The sequence below is a fragment of the Mus pahari genome, chromosome 3 (genome assembly GCF_900095145.1).
Source record: "Mus pahari chromosome 3, PAHARI_EIJ_v1.1, whole genome shotgun sequence".
Taxonomy (NCBI): Eukaryota; Metazoa; Chordata; class Mammalia; order Rodentia; family Muridae; genus Mus; species Mus pahari.
Genome location: NC_034592.1, coordinates 70,527,878 through 70,533,442, shown reverse-complemented (window position 1 = coordinate 70,533,442; position 5,565 = coordinate 70,527,878). Strand labels below are relative to the sequence as shown.

Below are 5,565 nucleotides of genomic sequence, written 5' to 3'. Positions count from 1 at the left end.
TTTTTAGGGTCACTTATATATACTATCATATCATCTGCAAATAGTAATATTTTGACTTCTTCCTTTCCAATTTGTATCCCCTTGACCTCCTTTTGTTCCCTGATTAGGTCTGGGGTAGCAGAGATGATATATAGATTTTAAAAGATGTTAATTCAGGAATACCAGAGGGGAGTGTTTGCTAGCCACAGAGAGGTTTAGCAGTGCCCAGTCATTGAGGTAGTCAGGGCATATCAAAATTAACTGGTGTGTGTGTGTGTGTGTGTGTGTGTGTGTGTGTGTGTGTGTGTCTTTCATTTTTGAATCCAGAGCTCTTGGGTGAGTGCAGCACGTGCATGACCCTCTGGGAGCCAAAGTGGTTTAACTAATTCGCCACTACATTAAGTACTAATTCTCCAGAGGCAGAAACTTGTCTCTGTGGACAAGTTTCTCAAGGATGACCTCTCAAATATCCACCCTGTTCTCTTAGCAGTAGTCTGGAGACTCAAATATAGACAGAACTAACAGGAATTGGTAGCCGGGGCTAAGACTGGCTCTTTTCAGTCTTAAAGAGAGTGGCCTCAACTCAGGTAAGTCTTTGCTGAAAAAGAGGTTACAGAATCTTCCCTTGAGCTCTGCTGGCCAGAAAACGAATAATGGAAACAGAAAAACTTCAGGAGAAAGAGTATGTAATGCCATATGGGAAGACATGCTCTGAAATGCTCTGGAACCCCTGCTAGACGTAGTCAACTCACTGCCAGCCTTGAAAAAAAAACAAAAACAAAAAAAACCCTATGAGAAATTCCTGCAGAACCTGGACTGGATCACTTAGCCCCTCCAATTCTATTAGCAGCATGACTCATACTGGTAAGAGAGTCTGGGATGGTTTGGGTGATTATAGAAATGTTTGTGAATGCCATAAAGAAGCCACAGTTATCTTTCTTTCTCCTGTAAATAGATGCCTGGACAATGGATACTGGGCTAAATATTACCTTCTCCAAAACTAAATCTAAGTGTACCCAAACCCTTTACTGAAGCCAGCATTTTATGAGCAAAAGCTATGGGTCAGATGCTTAAAGGGAAAGAAATATGTTCCCCCTGTTTACTGGAAGACTTTGTGTGGCAGTGGGAACAGAACCAAACATGTTAGCTAATGGGATGAGCAGCCTGGAGCAGGGCAGAGCAACAAGCTGGACTTGTGTGTCCAGAGCCTCTGAGCTCACGCTTATTTTATCATGTGATCAAGTTCCTTTTGGTGAGCCTTCTTCCAGTATTCTGCTTTCAGCCTGCTGACCAGTGTTTCCTGGTATCAACTGAAATTGTGTCTTTTTGCTGGTACTTGTCATTTTGTAATCACAGCTTGGTGGCCTTCATAAAGTAGGACAAGAGGACTTGAACTCAGATGATCCAGCCCAGATAACCTGGAACCAGGTAAAACCCAGCTCTAAGCCCCTCTCTCACAGGCTCTACTGTGGAGACTTGACTTTCTGACTCCCAAATCAAAGTCCATATTCCAACAAAAGATCTGGAACCCACTTTGGGGAGCAAGAAGCATTCTAAGGGGTCAGATCTAGATGCTATAATGTTGGAACGTATGGACTAGTTCAAAAAAGAATCTAAACACTGGGTTCTAGAGAGACCTGCACTCTGTCATCCTTCCCCTCAGCACCGCTCATACTTAAGAATTATCTGGATCTGGATCGAGAGTCAAAGGAGAAGCAGCCTTGGTGGAGAAAACCAAGCCTGTGCATGTTCACAACTCCAATTCAGTCCTCCACTGATTCCCTAACTGTGCCCATACCTCCAGGCACAGGTTTAGTGTTCAAAGGCCTAGAGAAGAAGTATCTGTTGAGCTTAAACATGTGCCCACTCTTGGGAAAGGAGGCAACAGTTTCCCATGTGTTCTTCAGAAATAGAAAAAAGACACTAGAAATCACTCATCCATCAAGCCAGACACAGACATCCAGAGATGAACTTTCCATGAAGATTGGGAGGACAATTCTGGGAAAACAGTGATTTCTAAGCAGTTGAGAAATGAAAACCACACCACTAGCTCTACCTCGCCTTCTCAGGAAGTAGAAGTAGAAATGAATGGTGCTCCAGTGAGAAGCACCAGCACCAAGACAATGTCCTTCACCACAGGGACCAGAGTCATTATGATATTTTCCATAATGGCTGTGATTCAGTGAACAATGGGTGACACCCTAAGGAGCATAAACCTCAAGAATAAATGTCATCAGGAGGTGACCTCTCTGTTCCCTGAAGGACAGTCTTGAAAGAAAAAGATAATGGAAAACTCCCAGATGTGACAGCTAGGATGCTAAACTCCCAGATGTGACAGCTAGGATGCTAAACTCCCAGATGTGACAGCTAGGAAAGAAAACATCCTTCAGTCATCTGGTTCTGCTCTCTTCCCTAATCTCACAGCCTCTGACAAGAGTTCACGTTGCCCTCCTTCCACTTGGATCACATATGATGTCTCCAGAAGTGCATTTTATCTTATTATATACCCGAATGCCACTCAGTTGTTCTTCTGGACAGAAGGGACCTTGTTTTCAGTCATTACCATCTGGCCACCTGCTATGTTTTTCAGCATGTTTTTAAAAGTACCCTTCTGCAGATATATGAGAATGCAGAGAAAAATCAGTTACTCTTTCCAAGGTTTGCATCAACAGGCCCTTGGTGATGCACAGTCGGGTGAAATCAGATGTTTCAGCGACAGATTTGGATTGGAAAATGTAATAAGTGGTTTTGTTGTTATAACTGAAACGATGGCTACTGCTCTTTTCAATCTATGAGGATTGTTTCATTTAATCCTCTTGATCCTCTGAATTCGGTAATTTTATTATCCTCACTTTACAGATAAGGAAACTGAAATATGAGTAATTTGGCCAGTATCACTTATCAAGAAAGAACAGAAACAATCTGACCACAGAAGAAGTCTGCAATCCTTCTGGAAAATTGCTTCTGAATAAATATGCACGCCTTCCCCATCTCTCACATCCTTGGTCCATACAGGCCCAGGAAAGGGGGGGAAGGGAAGGAAGACTTAACTTGAGTACATGAAAGCTAGTAAGTGAAGCCTGCCTGTCTTTTTTTTTTTTTTTAATTTTTATTAGATATTTTCTTCATTTACATTTCAAATGCTATCCCCTTTCCTAGTTTCCTCTCTGAAAATCCCCCATACCCTCCCCCTGCCCTGCTTCCCAACCCACCCACTCCCACTTCCTGGCCCTGGCATTCCCCTCTATAGGGGCATATAATCTTCGCAAGACCAAGATGACACAAGGCACATAAACTAAGAGGGTGTCTGGCAGATGCTTACATTCAGAGAAAGCCTATGAGACAGCACACACCCTACTAAATCACACAGCTCCAAGCTCTGACAAAGGCCAGACAAAATGGTCACGAGTCAAGGACTTGGAAATGCCTCTAAACCCCAGCACAGCTAGACAGACAGACACATAAAATTATGGATAAATGATCTAGGGGAAGAACCAGAATGCCAGGCCACACTGACCTCTATGAAGAGACTGGAATACATGATGTTGACAAAGATCTTGAAATTTATTCTAAACCAAACTTCTTGATAGGGACATGAAGAACTCTGGGCACAAAGAGCTTAGCTGGTGCAGTGGTGTAAAGTCTCCCTTCTTGACCCATCACACATCCAGGCTCCTGCCTGTCACCTCTAAGGCAGAGGGGATGACTCCCAACTCTAGCAGTCAGGAAAGTTGCCCACAGGGTTCAGAGCATCATTACTCTTAAAATCACCTCTTATTTGGCACCTACTTTATGGCAGGCTCTCTGTTCCCATTGGGCTATCACGGTAGTCATATAAACCCTGTGCTCCATCCAGGTTCTTCTGCCATTATCTTTCTCATGTTTCAGGAAGGAAGGATTAAAAATGAATAAATAAATAGTCCATCCATTTTGTACTTTAAAAAAGAAATAAAAGAAAAAAAAGCTTTGTCCCCCAGCAATGGATGAAGAGACCCTTGTTGGTGTTGTTCTTATATCAGTCAGGGGCAGAGCAGATGGTCGTCCTTTGATCACTCTAGCTTGATGCCTAGCTTGGTGGCCAAAGCTGTTTTATGCCTAGGATGAATAAAAATCAAATCAAATCAAATCAAATCAAATTTAATCCAAGCAGCACAGCTTGAAAGGAGGAAGGCGGAGACCTGAGGACTGCCATGCCTCCCACAGACATAGCCTCCAGTGCACGGCCATAGATATCTGCTTGCCAACATGTCACCCAGTGTAGATGGAGGATCTCACCTGGGAGACTGCTACCCTGCAGCTGAGCCACCACAGTGTGCAAGTGTGTGGTGATGAGATGAGAGAGAAAGAGGAGTAGAACAGCTTGAGCATTATGAAGAGATAGGGAACTGGAGACTCCAGGATAGAGAGGAGCAGCCTGTTGTAAAGAGCCAGCACTGACACCTGAGGCAATGGTGATGTCCCTAACCAAGATGAGGCCCCTGAGGGCCATGTCTGAGTTTGTGGCTACACACACAGTGGCACGGGTCAGTGCTGATGTCCGTGGTCAATATTACCACAAGAGAATATAGGAATGTCCTTGGTGGTAGCAGCTCCTGGGGACCACCTGGAGGTCCAGGGGCTGTGCATAACTGGGTCCAACCCTCACTAGATGCAGCTCTAGAGAGAGAAGACCCCATTTCTCACCCAGGCAGCACAGTGGATGGCCCTGACTGTGGGAAGTTGTGAGCCACCCAGAGGGCATGAGTGTGAGAGAGCTGACCCCGCCATTCATCTGCCCACGGGATGGCACAGGAACACAGGTGATGCCCGTCCCACCCCTCTCCACCTCTAGCAGTCAGAAGAGTTGCCCATAGGACCATGAGCCGCCAGGAGAGCTAGCCCTGCCCCTCACCAGCAGCAGCACTTGGGAGAGCAGACCCTGAGTCTCGCCTGGACAGCACAGTAGATCTGGCCCTAGTGGAGAGGGCTGAGTATGTCCCAGTAGTGAGAGTATGAGAGAGAGCACCACCACTCATCTGCTCCCCTGCTCTGAGGTGGCAAGGGTATGGAGATAATGTCCTCCCCACCTTGCTGGCACCGAAGGCATGTAAACAGGAGATCTAGCCCTGACCCCTCACTAGTTATTGCACGCAGGTGAACAGGTCCAGCCCCTCACAGGCTATAGCACTTAGGGGAGTGGACTCTACATCTCAACTGGGCAGCATAGTGGAGCTGGCTCTGTAGGCATGGGTGCAGATGAGCCAGCCCCAGTGACATGAGAGAAGAGTAGAGCCTGCCTGTTGCTGATGGCAGCTTTGAGTGGCCTAGCTAGAGAAGTGTTAAAGAGCTTGCCCTGGTGGGGAGAATAAGGGAGAGCCAGTGGGCTGACCATCTCATCTACCACCCAGGCCCAGATCCCAGGCTCTGAATTGACACACCCAAAATCTAAGAATAGTTAGGACATGTGAAAAGGCCAGTCCTGCTGTCCCAGAGCTGCAGGATCTCCATGACACAGGCCAACAACAGGATAACTAGGAGTCCTGATAAGAATCCAATATTGATGGTGTCACACAAGCCAGAGATCTTGAACCAGACCAATGACTCATT

At 45.9% G+C, this 5,565-nt stretch overlaps 1 non-coding gene across 1 annotated transcript; it reads left to right on the top strand.

Moving 5' to 3' along the window:
* The first annotated feature begins 3,948 nt into the window (after positions 1-3,948).
* Positions 3,949-4,087, top strand: LOC115063717. The gene has a single exon (XR_003843598.1). It is a non-coding gene; the product is annotated as a small nucleolar RNA SNORA48 (small nucleolar RNA).
* The last annotated feature ends 1,478 nt before the right edge of the window (positions 4,088-5,565 follow it).